This window comes from Myodes glareolus, chromosome 16 (assembly GCF_982192425.1).
Source record: "Myodes glareolus chromosome 16, mMyoGla1.1, whole genome shotgun sequence".
Classification (NCBI taxonomy): Eukaryota; Metazoa; Chordata; class Mammalia; order Rodentia; family Cricetidae; genus Myodes; species Myodes glareolus.
Window position 1 is genome coordinate 10379390 of NC_142041.1, and position 16840 is coordinate 10396229.

Genomic DNA, 16840 nt, shown 5'->3' on the forward strand with positions numbered 1-16840 from the left:
GACATATGCATAACTTGTGAGCTGTGTGCTTCTTGGCCACTGTTATAAAGTGTCAGTCTTTCCTAGGGTTCTCTTGGGGTTTCTTTTCTGTAAACATATTGTTTTCCATGGTGATTGGTCCTAAACAAGTGGCTTCTACTGCTGTGTATAACTGATGCCTCTAACATTCTTTCTACACCTCATTTCTAAAGCTTCATATTCATCAGGCATCTGCAATTGAATATCTTGTATCTTAAAACACAAGGTTCAAACATAACACCTTTCCCCAGTCCAGCTGGTTTGTCCCCTATAATTGCTAATTTGGAGAATTTCATCCATCAACAGTAAACCCAAGCTAGGTCCTAGGAGGGATTATAGTCATTCATCATTGAGTACCTTCGTAAGCCAATGATAGCAGGTTATGATGGCAGAGACATGCAATCCTAGGATTCAGAGGCTGAGGCAGGAGGATCAGAGACTTCAAGGCCATTTTCAACTGCATGGAGAGTTTGAGGCAGCCCTATATCAAATTAATGAAAAATCAAAATAATAATAAAAATAATAATTTTAAAATACCAGCTAACAAACATAGTAGATGGTTAATGCCTCCATGGTAGTGAACAATATTTCAGCTTGCTTGACACTCCTGAATGCTTTTATACTGATACTTCAGTCTACCCTGTTGTTTTGCATTGGGTCCACAAACATACAGTCCTCTTGTCATTAGCTCCATTTGCAGGAATGCAGACCCCCTGGCCCAACCTCAGCTTCCCAAGAACTCCTGTAGAGGAAGAATGCCTTGAAATCTTCACGTGTGAACACATGCAAACCTCTATGACTCAGATGTATTCTCCATGCTCTACCTGGATCATTCTGAACTCTTTTACATCCCTGCTTCCATGAAATTTACCCACCTTGCCTCACAGACCGTACAGTGGCTTCATATGCCTCCTCTGGGTTCAGAGGCACTCTTTGTGATTTTTGGGGGGACAGGCAGTAGTGTAGTGTTGTGGTTGTAAGTCTATGTACTACAGTCAGTTTGGCTGGGTGTTGTAGGGGGGCCGCTTGTTTATTTCCTGGCTACCCTGCAGCTCAGACCCAAAACAAATCACACAGAAACTATATTATTTAAATCACTGCTTGGTTCATTAGTTCTAGCTTCTTAATGGCTAACTCTTACATATTAATTTAACCCATTTCTATTAATCTGTGTATTGCCATAAGGCTGTGGCTTAACAGGTAAAGTTCCAGCATCTGTCTCTGGTGTGGCTACATGGCTTCTCTCTGACTCTGCCTCCTTTCTCCCAGCATTCAGTTTAGTTTCTCCTGCCTACCTAAGTTCTGCCCTATGAACAGGCCAAGGCAGCTTTTTATTCACCAATGGTATTTATTGCATACAGAGGTGATATTGCTACATCACCTTCCCTTTTCTGTTTAAATGAAAAGGAAGGTTTTAAGTTTAACATAGTAAAATTACATATAGCAAAATAGGTATCAAACAAGAATTAAAGTTACAATGCTTATATATAATTTATCTTTTATCATAACTAAGGAAAACTGTAACTATCTATTCTTTAACCATCAGAGTCCAGAGTCTGATGGATTTAGTCCATCAGAGACTCCAGAAGGATATAATGTTGCCTAAGTAAACAGGAAGTACATTGTAAACAACTTCTAAAACTTTAGAATTTTCAGACACCTTGATACCTGGTTAATCACCCAAAGTTCTTCTGTACCATTGGGACATCCGTCTTCAGCCTACAGGCACATAGTATTCAGCAGACTTTTCTATGAAACAGGAAATTTCAAAGACAGTTCCACCTATATTGGCAGTTTGTCAGTCACTTTTTTCTGTGTCCTGTAGAATGTCTAGCAGACTCTTTTATGAAGTTGGAACCCTGAAGGATACTCTCATCTTTAGACAAATTCAGCATTCATTTTTCTGTGGGTCCTACATGTCCAGTACATACAGCATTAGATCAAGCAGTCCAGGCAAGAGCAGTTTCTTGCCCAAATGACTAACAAGCTACATGAGGAGCCTCTTCGATGTCTATCATCTTCTTGAAGTAGTTGGTGCTGCCAGGAGCAGATGTGTCTCATTGTGATGAAAAGTCCTAAGTTCTTAAACATTTGAATACCATGTTCTGTAGTCTTTGAAAGGTTTAAAAAATGCCTATCCATCAGAAATACATCTCTGTACATCTAGAAAATTTAACTATTATAGATGACTCTCAATTTACCTATAATTCTTAATTATACATTACATTTTTAAATGAGCTGCACAAACACAATACCTTAATCAAGATCAGAAATACATATATTCAGTATAACAAAATTGACCTTAACTTTGTATCAATAAACCAAGATTCATATCAATGCAAATATCTATAGCCTATCCCCTTTTAAATGTAAAGAAACATTTACAAACTGTATTTGGTAATATGGGTGTAGTTCTCTCCAAACTGCCTCCTGCTTTTTATTGGGCAAAGTAATTTTTTGAGCGGTGTTCAAGGCAACCTTTCAGGGGATCTTGGTCCATCAAACCACATTAGTCTGGAAGCAATCCACAGGTTCTCATCCTCTGTGGAAAGAAGAGAAGAACCTGTTTTCCATAGCAACATATCCTTATACTCAAATTTTGGAGACAAGATACCTTTATATTGGCTTTACTTAGCAGCCTGTACAATGAAATGTTTCTCTGTACTTAGCTCATTCACAGTCAAAAAATTCAAAGAAAACACCATAGTGTACATAATCCAGACTCTCTATGAATTTTTCATTTTACGTGGCTTATATTTCTTTATTCCTTTTAATCTATGACTGTCTGTACTCAGTCTCTTTAAAGACTTTTTAAAATAAACCATTTACTTCTTTTTATAACTCTCTATATTCTTTTTCTTCTCTCTCCCAAGCCTACGTACATTTTTTTAAAACACACTGTGTCTCATTTAGAGGTCTTTTTCATCTGAATTTGTCTTTATCATTATCTGTAATCCTTTTCTGACCAGAAGTGCTTCTTAAAATGCTCAGCCCTTCTTATGAACTTAAGTGGCAACATTGCTATGGGAAATATGGCACTGCCTGCTTACCCTGCCCAGTCCAGCATGGTGGAGCTGTTTACTGCCTCTGTGAGCCATGCTCAGCCCCATTTTTAGGTACATAACCAGTCTGTGTTGCCAGTAAGCAAGTTGTAGCACTCTGTTCACAAACCCCATCTACATGTTCCAAAACCATACCTCCAGGAAGAGTTAGAATTTGCACTGGCAGCATAGCCCAGAAATCCAGCATTTCAAAACTGCAGCTTTTTTTTCTGCTCCTGTTGAATCAGGAAAACCTCTCTTAAAGTAGCTGCAGCATACCACCAGCAATCAAAGCTCATTCTGGAAAATAAATGTGACTAAACTTTGTTTTTTAGTGTCTAGAATTCCTTTCCAAGTTCTCTAAGGTTTTGAATAGATTTTAGTTGGCGACATGGGCACTAATTTGTTGTAAGGAGGCCGCTTGTTCATTTCCTGGCCTCCTGGCAGCTCAGACCCGAAATAATCACACAGAAACTGTATTATTTAAATCACTGCTTGGTCCATTAGCTCTAGTTTTTTAATAGCTAACTCTTAGGTATTAATTGAACCCATTTCTGTTAATCTGTGTATTGCCACAAGGCTGTGGCTTAACAGGTAAAATTATGGGTGTCTGTCTCTGGTGAGGCTAGAGGGCTTCTCTCTGCCTCCTTTCTCCCAGCATTCAGTTTAGCTTTCCCTGCCTACCTAAGTTCTGCCCTATGAACAGGCCAAGGCAGTTTATTTATTCACCAATGGTATTCAGAGCATATAGAGGGGAATCCCACATCAGCTGGGCATGTGGCTAAGCACCAATATTAATGATGGTAGCAAGTTGTTTCACCTGCCCACACCTCTGTTTCTTCTGCTTTTAAAGGGGGATCTTTCCGAGATAGGGTTGTGCAAAAATTGAATGGACCAAAACTGAAGATGTCTAGAATGCATGGAATGAAGTAGGTCTTAGTGAAAGTTTTCTTTCTGTATTGTGGCACTTTCCCTCCTCCTCTTTATCTTCATCATTGGCATCATCAACATCATCAGCAGCAGCAGCAGCATCATCATCATCACCAGCAGCAGCATCCTTTCCTTTTCCTTTCTTTTGCATTTCCTCCTTCTTCTCATCATATTCCCCCTTTTCTTCCCTTACTCCTCCTTTCCCTTTTTATCCTCCATCTCTTCTTTTCTCTCTCTCCCTCCCCATGAGAAAACTATAAGAGTCTGAAGCCACCGATGTTTTACTGTCAGTTCTCAGTTTTGTGTAAAAAGTTTTTGGGTTTTGGCATGAGGAAATCAATGAGAACAAAGTGTAATAACATAGATGTTTAAAAATGATACAATTAAACCCATTACTTTGAAAGCTATCTCAAAAAAAGCAAAAAGTTTCAAAAATGTTTGTGCTAAGGTTAGCACGATTCACTGTAACGCTTATAAGAACAAATACAAAGATACTACAAGGGTTTGGAGGTGGAGCTACACAGTGAGCTTGCCCGACATGTATGTTTGATCTCTAGAACTCTATAAACAAATAAGTAAAATAAAGAAGGAAGAAAGGTCTCTATGAATGCCAAATGTGAAAGAATGAAGTGTTTTATAAATGCATGATGATAAATATGTTACCCATTTATTATTGATTACTCAAAATAACTCCATTATTGTATAGTATTCAAACGTGATTGAATAAGTATCATATTTAGATTACTTACTTTTCTCTGTTATAATTAGTATAAACACACATTTTAATACCAGAACAAAAATGATAGATAAGGATTTCATAATCTTGGAAAGTAAAGAGAAACAGTAACATTTTGATCAGAGAGAGTGTTATGAAAAATATAGAGGTGCAAATTAATAAGAAAGAAGGAACCTTTAAACCAATTTTGTTGTGGGTCCAATCATGGATGAAGCTATTGTAGGAAATGGACGGAGACGTGACCGTGGTGTAATGATTGGTCTCAGCCGTTTACCTGAGCAGCTGTGACCAGCTCCCCTTTCTGAAATGGTTTGTGTCAGGTTTCCAGGACATGCAAACACGGAACAAATGGGTTCAGAAATAGTCACGTGCTATGCTTTTTATTATAGTGGGTTTTAAATTTTTATTTGTTTTGCCGTGCAGGGGTTCAAGTTGAAGGCTTTGCATGTAAGCAAGGTAGACAAGTGTTACCACTGAGCCATACCCCAACCCATCGCTAGATTTTAAATTGAGCTAATGGTTAGGGTCTATCTTTTTTTGTTTGTTTGTTTGTTTTCTTTGTTTTAGTATACAGAAAGACAGAGTTCTAGAGAATTTGTTTCTCTGTATTTTCAATTTATTTCAACGTTAAAAGTGATAACATTACTTCTTTTCTACCATCTCCCATTTCTGGATCCTCACTAGGATGCAAAGTCACAAGAGCTGCCCAAAAGGCCTTGTTTATTTTGGTCCGCACCTCAATGTTTTCCAAAGCTCCCTCTTTTACCCCCATATCTATTAATAACCCCAACACATTAGTGTTCTCTGGAACATGCTTTGCATAATATTGATATAGTTACTTGCTTTGGGTTAGAGCCTCTGAAATGTTGAGCATTTTTTTAAGGTTGGGCTTTGTTGCATTTTAGTCATAATAAGCTTTTGTTCATAATGAGGTTGACCCTTCAGCTTGTAAGCTGCAAGTAACTGACAGTGAACAAGGAAATTAATTTGCAAATTAGACTCTTGGGGAGAAATTTTGTTTGCTTTTTTTCCTTAGCAGTAGTCAAGTCCCTCAGAGTCTAAACAGCCTTCAGACCATTTTCGATTGAACACTACCAAGGGCAGCAAAGGTAAGAGGTTGGTACCAAAATAATCTTGGGGGATCTTTTCAGAGCAAAGAATTTGCAAGATATATTTAAGGTGCTGTAAGACATGTAAAGTGGGTAGCAGAGGAGGCAGCCACTCCTTACTTAGTGTTAGTCATTGTTGCTAATATTCAGCATGATGGGATTCAACATGTAGTTGTTATTTGATTACTGGTGTGTGTGCACACGTGTGGTGTGTGTGCACAAGTGTGTTGCAACTAGCAAAGATTGCAAGAACATTTAATCTGTGCTAGATCTGTTCAGAACAAGCAACTGTTGTGCGATGGATTCACTCATTAGTGCTTGAATGTGCCCTGATAATGGAGAAGGAAGCTCATGAAAGCTCAGCACTGTTCCTTTGGTACAGCTTGTCTAGGCTTCACCATGACGTACTTGTTCATTTAGCTCTTCGGCTGCACATGTATAAAGCTATTGTAAGTTATTTCTGAATGATGGAAACTTTATTTGGCACCAGTAGGTCATCTAGTGCTTTGCACGCTCCACAAGACTGCCATTCAGCAATATCCAAGAAGGAAGGGGCGGGTCTGTTTTCCCTGTGGTTTGGTACCCTTTGCCTCCTCATTTAAATGCCCCTCCTCTTTTCCTGTGTCCCTTTCCTAATGACTTGATCATTGGACTGGTTTCCCAATCCTTTATCTACCTGGAAGGATTCAGCTAGTGGTTTTTTTTTTTTTCATGGAATATTTTGTAAGTTTTCATTCAAACTATCCTTGGTAGTTATTCAACATGTAATTCACTTACTGGCTTTGTCCATGTGTGAGACTTCATCTGATTTATTGGATAATCTTTGCTCTCCTTGTAACGTGATTTTGGGCTCACATGTGAGTTTTCAGGAGGAAGCAGGAGTGGGAGAAGTGGAAGAGACTTGAAACAGAATTTCATTTCCACATAGTTCACGTAGATGGTGTGTTCTTCCGTTGGTTTTCTTCTGGCCTCTGTGAGCTATGGCTCTTTCCATGCCGCCAGATCTGTGCAGTGAAAACTGCCCAGTGCCAGAGCAGGTTCTAACTAGCTAACTGACTAAGAACAAGGCATTTGACATTTCTGGATCTCAGTTTCCTCGTTTGTAAAAGGAAGAGGTTAGATCAAGCTGTTTTAATCTCACCTAAGATGATATTCTACCATTGTCATATACCGACAATAAAAATACAAGATATGAGCTTGTACTGTTACTTCCTGTTAAAAAAAAACATTAATAACAAAACTTGGCGCCTATTTATATTAACTTTACTTAGCAACAGAGGATGATAGCCTCTGAATCACTGAAAACCACTGAACTAATGTGCAATTGTAACCCAAATTAGTCACATTTGTTCTTAACAATTATCTTGCCCCCTTGCCCATTTTAAGCTGCTGTGATCATTTTTTTTGCTAGCACTTTGGGGGGAAAAATGACTTTTTGCATGTTTTTAATTATGGAAAGGTTATTCTAGCAAATGTGATTTAATTGAAATGAGAATTTGTGCCAACTATTTTAAATAAACACAGTATTCTTCTGCTCCTGTGAAAGGGGCTGCTATTTGCTGCCTCATTCCCCCACTAATACACTGGCTCGCCTGCTTAGCTTGAACCTGAGCGTGTGCGAGTTGTTCTTAACCAAAGCAGTTCCCTTTTCACATAAGTAGGTTAAATGCGAAATGGACAGCCTCGGGGTGCTTTTTTGTTCGCTTTAAAAAAAAAAAAAAGCCCCTCCAGAGGGCCCCTTTTAAAAACCCAGAATCATATGTTTGGAAGATTGATCCAGATTAACATCAGAATGGCCCTTTCATTTAAAATTATACAGACTATTTAAAATATGTTAAATTGACATTGATTGAAATAAAACCGAAGATGGGAAGTAGCATTTCTTGTTTTACTCCACTCTGAGGATGAAAGAAGTGAAATCAGAAAAAAATGCGGAGCCTCTGCTGAGGTGCCATTCCTGCCTCTGAACTAAGGGGGGAAATGTCTTTGCACAGAAGGTACAAATTAGTGCCATTTATTTTCTTGTGACTCTATGTGCTGTAGGATCACGTAAGCTGCTCAGGAGCCTTATATGTTTTGACTTTCTGAGAGTCTTGTTTATTTGTGTTGAAAGGAGTGTTAACAGATTTCTAGGATTTGGTTTTAAATTATCAGCTCTTCCTCACAGATAGCAGTGTTGAGGAAATACCCTAACATGTTTTTTCAGTTGTAAGTTTGTAAAAAAAAAAATGTATAGAATTAAGATAATATAAACACTTTAATTTCTTCGGTAGTGGGGTCTGAGCCTTAAATATAGGTGAAATTGCTTAAACTGTCTTTTTGAAATAAGCTGGGAACAGGAGGACTGCAAATTATGCGTTTGCTATAATTCAGGGCTATACAATAACTCAGGTCCCTAAAGGTCTCCCAAGAATGACAGAGAAGCCATGATTTCCAGACAAGTGCATTATATATGCTAATAGCTTTGCAGCAAGGAAGGTCTCTATCCTTGTAAGGGAGGAAACATTCATTTTTAGCATCTCATACCACAGGGAATGTAGTAATTACAACAGCAGTGATAGCTGCCTTCTTTCTCCCCTTGCCCTCACCTCCTCCATCCAAGCTCTTGGATGACCCCTGTGGAATTAGTCAAAGGACTTGAAACCTATATCATTTCCAAAGGCTTTTATTCTCTAGTACTTCCAGCATGACACTGCTCCTCCAGGAGTGTGTAGCCCTGCCATGCTTCATCGTAGAAGAAAGAATGAGGACTGTATTGCTTTGGTTAAATATGGCTGTGGAGATCTCCACTTCCCTACATTCTAACGATGATGTTTAGAAACACAGAATCGAAATGCTCCTTCGCAGTTGAGGTGAAGTCTAAAGCCACACTGCCGACAAATGGTGCCGCCTTAATCACGTAATCCATCCTTAGTCAGAAAGGTCTGACCAGCAGCCGATGGTCTGTAGTGGAATAATTTTGCACATTTTAGTGCTGTGTGAGCCTCACACGAATAACCAGTTCATTAGCAGTTGATTTGTGGGGTTTTAAATTTGCTATTTACCTATGTGGGGATCGGTTAACTAGCAAATCCTCTCATGTATAAGTGTTTTGTTGTTTGTGTAACTTGAGATTCTTAAGGAATCTGCATGTTTAATTTTTAGGTCCATTATGGCGGGAGGGGCTGAGCCTGCTTTCAGGAGCCAGAGACCTGCAATGACTGTCAGCTAAAAATGTGCATCTTAATACCAAAAATGCCTTTCTTCAGAATTTGTAAAGCTTATTTGTACTCAAGCCAACAGATACAAAAATATAGCCTATACTCCTACCTCCCCAACCCTTACTTTGAAATACGTGTATGGTTTTAACTCATTTTAAAGGTTCTCCATCAGATTGGTTAGAAAAGTTAATGTATGTTACCAGGAAAAAAAAATGTTTGACACAGAACTTGCTAGATCAGGGTGTTCTCTTTGATTCTATGACTTTGTCTTTGATTTTCCTCTCACTACCCATCTCTTTTGCAAACTGATCTTGTAGTTGTTGGGGAAGCATGAGTGTCTGGATGTGGTCTCCACTTGTCTAGTCAAGAGTAATAGACTGAGGAGTTTTGTTACTGTTTTAACCACTTAGCAATGCTGAAAACTACACAGGTTCTTGATTTTTTAAATCGAGAAGACGGCCTGTCCACAGTGATCCTGTAAGTTGCCTGGGCAGAACAGCTAACAGGAACCACCATGAAAGCAAGCCCACACTTTGAAGCAGAGCCCTCTCCTTTACGCTCCCGTAGCCTCTGAACTCAATCCACTTTTATTTATTGACCCCCTAATTATGAAAGCATTTTGCTTCTTTTCTTTTTCTTTTATCCCCCCCCCACTTTTTTTTTTTTTACCTTTTTGACAGAGTTCTCACTATGTTACCCCTACTGTGCCAGAACTTACTGTGTAGACCAGGTGAGCTTGAACTCACAAAAGCCTCTCTTCCTCTCTCACCAAAAGTGTTGGGGTTAGAGATGTATTCCTAGCCTAATTATTATGCTTTCCTGAGTAAGTTTCTCTCAAGACACCATCTTGCACCTGGTCTGAATGTTACTCCTGAAGCCAATTTATTAGGCAGCTCCTTGGCGGGACTTACTGGGTCCCTCTTCCTTTTCACGCTTCTTCCCACTGCTTGCTGTCGCCCACTTCCTCTCATTGTGTAGCGTTTTCGTTGTCAGCTTCGACGTTGCCTCTGCTTGGCTTTAGCGTTTGTTAACAGCCTTACACATGGTACACAAACACTGAGCCTTTGAGCCGTATTCCCAGCCCATCTTCTTCACTTTAAATCTTAAAGGGAAATATCTTCGTCATATCTGAAATCTCCCAGTTTTCTCAAGACATTTGGTGAGAATATTTGCATCATTGGAACTCCATATCGGTGGCTGAATGAGGTGAAATAGATGGGCATGCGTGTGACTGAGCCAGAATCAGGAAGAGGAGAAGGAAATGCAATCTGACAGAGGCACTGCAATGGTGGCATGCACTTTCTCCTTGACTTGGATAGAAGTTTTGACAGAAACCTTTCCCTCTATTGAAGGAGGGTCCATTGTAAGCAGGACAGACATTTTCTGGGCTTGGAGAAATATTGTTGCCCTGGGGCCACCTACTTGACTGCTTATTTAGGAAGTAATCATTTAGCAAGATTTTGAATTAATAAGACGGAGAGCAAATATTGGAGCAAAATTTAGAAGACACCTGAAATAAGAAAATAAAACCAGAGTCTGTGAAACATAGAAATAGATTCGCTATTAGTTGACTGGCTGTTTAGCTAGCTTTCTCGGGCCCCCATGCAAGGCCCAGGCAGAAGATGGCCAGACGAGGATCTTTTTCTCTCTACTCTACATTCCTCTTCCTCAGTGACATTCAAAGGGTGGTAATTCCAGTCCGTCTTAGTTCTAGTGGTTTGGATTTGTATGCAAAGTATATGGTGTGAGGTGACCAAGAGCAAGGTGTGGGCTTCTTCCCAAGAGCTGCTGACCTTATCAGGTCATTCGGCCTTGAACTATGAAACCAACGAGAGTAGAGACCAGGTGGGGTTTCACTAGTGGTGAGGGACTCTGAGGTAGGGGAAGGGAGGGGATTTTTGCACATAAACATTTTTAAAATCTTATTTAAATATTGGGGTTGAGGAAATTTCAGCCAGGGAGATCATCAAAGGCAGGAACTGCTGGGTCATTGCTAAACCATTACTGAACGTAATCTCTTAGAGATACAGTCTGAGTCTCTCTTCCCCGAGGCTAAATGAGATGCCTGTGGCCACTGCTGCTCATGAGGTCCCTTTATCAAATGCCTCCACCGCAGCAATCAGTACCGATTGCCTTGGTTGCATTTATCGCCAGTGATCCTCACTGATTATTGAGAAGCGGAGGCACTCGCCATTGATCAAACCTCGACCCAGTCATTTCAGAGCAAGTTTTTATGCACAGATAGGCACATTCACACTCCAACACAGATTTAGTTTGCAATTTTGAAAAAAAAAACTTCTGTTTTCATCTTCTATTTTTTGCATTGTTGACAATTTACCGTTCTTACTGTGTAATCTCTGGGTGATTTCCTGTAATCTTTGCTGACTCATTTCTCAGTAAATCCAAAAAGATGCAGCAGCTTTATGGAAGGTTTTAGGTAGATTCACAAAGTAGAAGAGTACTCAGCACAAAAATCCTATTGCGTTTTTTTCAATTAGCTATTTTTTCTTACAATAGGAGAGATGATCTCTAGCTACTTGGGTGGTTCTGAATACTTAGATTCATCATTAATATTCATCATCAATAACATAAAATATGGGGAATGACAAGTAAGATGCAATTGATAGCTTCCTGTTAAGCTAGGGGTTTCAGACTTCTTTCTTTACTGATAACTGTGGATAGTGGAATTTTCTAAGGGGTGACGTTGCCAAGGAGATTGATTACATAGCATGTCAATTGCTTCAAACATGGTAGCAGTCCTCAAAAACATTTCCTTTCTATGTTATCATTACCACACAAAGTGCTAATAATATTGAGAACAATGGCAGACTTGGGAGCTGGAGAGACAAGAACAGGAAAAAAAAAATTAGGATAAGTAAGTCTATGGAGCCTGGCATGAGAACTCCATAGACAGAGACCCAATTTTGCTTAGACTTTAGGAAATGAAACCCTGGGTTGCTGCTTAGTATAAAAACAGTGGTCGTGCGACCTGAGAGAAACTTTTCAGGGCAATATATCAATACTGTGGGCAATAGCTACCCGGATTTAGAGTTGTGTCAAAGAACAAATGTGTTTTTAAATTTGTTGCTATATGGGGAAGAAGCAGAACTGTGGTAGACCAAGGGAAATCATAAAGGGTTGGGACGTGGACCCGGGACTCATTTTCTACAAACATCTAGATGATTCTCCTTCTTAGAAGGTGCTTTATGGTGTGGCACTCGGTGGAGCTTAAATTTGGGCTTCCCCACGCTGGTGTGAACTGTCTTCTCTTCTCACTTCTGGCCCAAATATCCCAAGTTCCTCGTGAAACAATGCCACGGAACGGCAGCAAATGTGCGCTCTGCCGCCCTGCGTGGAAGGGAAGCCAAGAGGGAACGGTTTCGCTAACTCTTTGCCAAGGTCAACTTTCCCGATTTCCTAAGAGTAATGTGTTTTGCTTGACAAATAACGGAATCCTTCTGCCCTGAAATATGGGCAGCTGATACGGAATTCTGGTCTTGAATAATGATATAAACCCGTGTTATCTTGTGTGACAGTAGCTCTGAGTATGGACGTTTACGAAACAGTGTTAGCATTGATGTTGTTCGAGGAGAACCGTGCGTTACCAGTGGTTCTCTTCAGCTTCCATTCAGCGTCTTTGCTAACTACGTGGCCTCTCCCCATAATGTCATTTCAAAACAGGGAAAGGTTTCTTCTCTCCCCGTCAGCTAGCTGCTTGCTTCCCAGCGCTAAGGCAGGGAGTGCAAATGCTCCTTAGTTGAGCATTAAAGAGCTCCACTTGCTTTGGCTCCTAGAAAGGAATTGTGGAAATTTGCTGTGGAAAAATAAGAATGGGAAGCTATGCTGTTTTCTGGTACTTTGTTGTTGCTGTTGTTGTTTGGGGGAAACCATTGCCTTGTTGGTTTTAGTTCGTTCTGTTTTGTTTCGGTGCTAGTGGTCTACCTGGGGGCCTTGCCTGGCTAGGCAGGTGCTATCACCCAGCTACATCCTTCACAAGGAAGATAATCACCTCCACTGTCACCTGGCCCCTACTTACATTTTCATTGGTGCCAAGTGTTGGTTTCAAACACCGCTCGCCTCTTCTCTAAGATGAACAACGGAACTGCCCTGTCCCTCTCGTACCAAGATGAATCCAGACCTTTCCTACTGTGAAAGAAGGCTTGATTGTTTTGGTTTCTCTACGAAATTTCTAAGAATTTGCTTAGTCCTTGGTCATCAAGGTATGCTTGACCAGTAGGGCAGAAAGACAGCACTAGGTATCTTAGAGATACCCTCAACTCTGTTAAAAAAAATTTTTATCAAGGGCCGAGACAGCAGTTCAACTGATAAGTGTTTGTCTTGAAACCACGAGGATCTGAGTTTGATCCCAGGACCCTGGTAAGGAAAATGGATATTATAGTGTTCATTGTTATCTCAGTATTTGGGAGATAGAGAAAAACAAATCTCTGGAGTTTGCTGGGCAGCTGTTGTAGCCTCATTGGTGAGATGCAGACCAATAGGAGACCCTGTCTCTGTCTTGGAAAACAAGGTTGATAATGACCTCTGGCCTTCATACACATGTACACATGCCACCCACCTCACCCCTCATATACACAAGAAAACTTGGACCTTTTTAATGAACACTAAAGTAAAAAGGCTGAGCATTGTGGTGCAGTTTTAATTACCAGCAGTTAGAAGGCAAGGGGATCATAAATTCAACTCCCCTTTGGACCACAGAGTGGGTTCAAGGCCAGGCTGGATAATATAGTGAAGGTCCCATCTCAAGGTAAAAGTTAAAGGACTGGGGATCTAGCTCAGTGATGCATGCTTGTCTGCTTTCTGTCCATTATAAACAGATGACAGAAGTCTCCAGGTACAGGATGCTCTTGTTAGGAAGCAGCCATTCAGGCCAGGTCAATGGAGAGAGCGGTGCATGGGTGCATGCATACCTCCTTCTGGAAGGATTTCATTACAGAATCAATCACAAAAATCAGTGAGTGATTTTGACTTGGGGTTAGGGGAGAATTCCCACTAATTTCTGAAATAGACTTAAATACACCTTGGCCATTTTGCAATGCCTACATTGTAGTGGCATGCTCAGCTCTGGTGATTATAAAATCAAAACCCTGATTGGCTCCAAAACCCATTAAAGATGCTCCACATTCTACAATACCAAAAACTCAGTCAAGGGTTTGCTGTTGTTGTTTTCTCCGTGTGTTATGGTTATCTGTCTTTGTCAGTATGTGCATTTTATGTGCAGGGTAGCTAGATGTGCACATGAGTATGGAGGCCAAAGGTCAATGGAAAGTTTCTTCCTTTCTTACTCTCCTCTATGAGAAGTGTGTCTCGTTGAACTGGGAGTTCAGCAGTTTGACCAGGCTGGCTGGCCACTGAGCTCCTGCAATCTTCCTGTCTCCAGCCCCTCCAGATCCGCGGTTACAGACTTATGGCACTGCCCTCTGCTCCTATGGCATGTTGGGTATCAGAACTCGGGTATTCATGCCCGGTGCAGCAGGCTTTTAACAGGCCGAGTGAACTGTTCAGCGAAGGCTTATTTCTTTAAAAAAATAGTTGTATTGAAAACTGTGTGGGTGTGCATGTGTCAAGTCTAGCAAAAGGTGCCAGATCCCCTAGAGCTGGAAATACAGAAAATTATAAACCTACCGATGTGGGTGCTAGATACCAATCTCAGGTCCTCTCCAAGAGCAGCACAGGCTTATAGTTGCTGAGCCGTCTCTCCAGCCTCCCAGGATTTAACTCTACCTAGCAGTAATCCAGCATTTCCATCTCACTAGAAGGCAGGGACTGTTTCATCATTCATCAGCAGAACTCTGTGCGCATCGATGGGCTGTTCTAAAGTAAATACGCGACTTCTTATCAGTAAATGTTTAACCTCTGTACCTATTTTATACCTTCATGGACTCACGTTCATGGAAAGTTTCTTCAGTAACAGGTGCCATGACCAAAGAGAGACCCGATCGCTGAAAGGTGTTTCTTGCCGCAGGAAAGCTCTTCTCCAAGCTTGGCTCTCGGATAGATGGGTCCCCAGGAGAAGGCTGCCCTGGCGTCCAACTACCAGTGCCACTTGCAGCAGCCCTGGGACATGCTGATCCTCTCAGCGCACCCACGGAGGGTGAACTTGGCTGACCTGAGATGGTGCGCTCAGCTGCTCAATCACTGTTTTTCTGGTGTGGAAAAAAAACTGGAATCTGTGAACTCAGATATTCTTTCCTGTGTAAAACTTTTTGTTTTATAAAAGCCCAGGGATGATGTATTTCCTGGCATATGTCAGTCAAGACATGAAAAACAGGCATAATCATACACAATCCTGCCCACAAAGAGTTTTATTAATGCTCATCTACAGCATAGACGTTGTATCCCCTGGAGTGGAGAGTAAGCTGTAGGTGTGTGTTCTAGAACATTCTGTGGGTCCTGCGCAGTGACAGGTTCCTTCTGCTTGTGACTCACAGAGCTAGGGATGTTGGGAGCGTTCTGTGTGAACTCTGCATCCAGCAGGGTGACACGCAGCACGGGAAAAAGATGGCTGCCTCTGGTCATCATTGTTATTGAAAAAGACAGTGTTCACAATGGTGGCAAGTGACAGGGACTTCAAGCTTCCACTTCCATGATTGAAGTCTTACACAGATCTGTTGGAGGAGGCCGCTTGTTTGGTTCCCGGCCGCCCGTCTCGGAGAAGTCGCTGCTTATTCAAGGAATACCTCATATTGCTTGTGGAAAATATGGAAACTGAACCTATAAAAATAAGCAATCTACCATGCAACGTGCATTGTGTTTCAGCATTTACATGTGTAATGTAAAAAAGCTTGTTTAAGTCCTCGTATGTGTATTGGTGCGCACATGAGTACTGTGTGAAGAGGCCAAGAGACAGGTGTTGGGGACAGAGAAACTGAGGCTCGTACACATGGTGAGGGGAGGGAGAGGGAGATTGAGAAGTCATTTATTGGTTATTTATTCATTCAGACTAGGTTCTAGAGTGCCACAGTTTCCTTTTTAACAAGCTATTCAATGCCTCTTAGCCTCAGGTGTGTGTTGTGAGCAATCAGTGAAACACTAGGCAATCATCCTATTCCGGGTGTGCCAGATACTGTTTTCCACATTTTTTCACACACGACCCCTTCTCTTACCTACAGTCCATTTGTACATTGTGTACTATGAAGCACCTCCCCTCATGTGTGAGTAGTGCTTGCAGAGAGAGCTCACTGTAGGGCCAGATGCTAGATATCTGTATGGAATTATTTTTACAAGATAGCTGACTAGAAATAGCGAGTTTTATGTGGCAGTTTTCATTTTATGTTTAAAACTGCCTCTGAATTTTTAAAAGTAAGAAATTAGTGTTTAACATCTTCACTTACAAATGACTCCATCTTTCCCTCCTTTCCCTATGAGGTAGCATTCAGGGCCTATGGTTTTCTCAGGCTAGGACTGACGATGTGTGTATCTTCTGTCCTTGGCATCCCACTAACTTCTGTATAGGTGTGCAGACCTTCTCTACTCTCCCAGGATGGCCGATTGAACTGGGGAGTTTTGCCTGGTTCCCGACAGACACCTGGCTCTCACTTTTTCCTGGTTGCTCCTTGCTGGGAATATACAGTAGCATGCATGTTCGTCTTTCTGTTCAGAAGACATTTTCAGAACCAGCAGAGTGTGGCTTTCCTATTGGAACAGCAGGGTCCGGATTTCTGCAGTGGTGTGCAGGTCCTTCATATAATGACTGACGTGTGACAGGACTTTGTTTTTCTTGGCTCTCCACAAAATGCACATTAGTTTTAAGGCAGGAAATAGCAGGATAGGAAAATTCTGGAAGAG

General features: G+C 41.0%; 1 protein-coding gene and 1 long non-coding RNA gene across 5 annotated transcripts in view; one reads left to right on the forward strand and one right to left on the reverse strand.

The window, feature by feature from the left end:
- The window catches only part of Tox (thymocyte selection associated high mobility group box), a 289722-nt gene that overhangs the window by 42066 nt on the left and 230816 nt on the right, over positions 1–16840 (forward strand). The window contains exon 1 of one of the 4 annotated variants that reach the window (XM_048420300.3): positions 5786–5834. The exons of the other annotated variants lie outside the window; for them this stretch is intronic. The gene's annotated coding sequence lies outside the window, so the exon portion shown is untranslated. Of the gene's footprint in view, positions 1–5785; positions 5835–16840 lie in introns of those variants that run through there. 4 annotated transcript variants of the gene reach the window in all.
- LOC125391029 (uncharacterized) lies at positions 8484–14830 on the reverse strand. Its single transcript, XR_007228928.3, has 2 exons — positions 14678–14830; positions 8484–8777 (listed from the first exon to the last, which is right to left on the reverse strand). It is a non-coding gene; the product is annotated as an uncharacterized LOC125391029 (long non-coding RNA).